This window comes from Marmota marmota, unplaced genomic scaffold (genome assembly GCF_001458135.2).
Source record: "Marmota marmota marmota unplaced genomic scaffold, marMar, whole genome shotgun sequence".
NCBI lineage: Eukaryota > Metazoa > Chordata > Mammalia > Rodentia > Sciuridae > Marmota > Marmota marmota.
In genome coordinates, this window is record NW_026000240.1 from 30,860,992 (window position 1) to 30,861,728 (window position 737).

Here is a 737-nt window from a genome sequence, read left to right on the forward strand (position 1 = left end):
GGTGACTCTCAATGCTTAAAACATTCATTGATTTTCCCAGAGATCAATAGGCAGTTGGGAGTATGTATTAAAAGCTAGAAAATCATACTGAGAAGGTAGCACTGAGCTTTAGGCACTGGAGAAAAAAAAAAAAGCATGTGTGCTCTGAGAGAAAAAGAGATGGTGTGGCTAGAGGAGAACTGAGGATGATTTGAAGTCCTAGAGGAATCTCAGACACAAAGGTATTTATGAGGTGTGATGTAAGTAGGTCACGAAAATGGAATAAATGTTTATATGAAGCTCCTCACTGTCATGGGGGTATAGCTCAGTGGGAGAGCATTTGACTGCAGATCAAGAGGTCCCTGGTTCAAATCCAGGTGCCCCCTAGAGGAGACTTTTGCTTCTCTTGGCAGCTTCATTAAAAGTCCTGGACTAAATTAAGGCAAGCTAGGTGTCTAGGGCCCAAAATGTAAGGAGGCTTTTACTCCAAGGCTCATGCAAAACCTTAGGCTCATTTGTCTCCTCATGGTAGAGCTGCTGGCTCACATAAATTCACCCTTCTCTAGCATACGCTTGGACACAGCCACAGACAGACAGATATACAGACAGACACACACACACACTTTCTTATGCATAGCTTTGTTTCTCCTTTTCTGTATATTCAGTCTTCTTAATTAGACCGTTTTCATCTCCCTTTCTTCTTCTATTTTATACTTTCCAGAAAAGGTTATAAATTTCAGATTTATCAAGGAGTTGTA

General features: G+C 41.0%; 1 non-coding gene across 1 annotated transcript; it reads left to right on the forward strand.

Annotated features, from left to right (window-relative positions):
* Positions 1 to 293: 293 nt before the first annotated feature.
* On the forward strand, positions 294 to 365 carry Trnac-gca. Its single transcript has one exon. It is a non-coding gene; the product is annotated as a tRNA-Cys (tRNA).
* Positions 366 to 737: the final 372 nt, after the last annotated feature.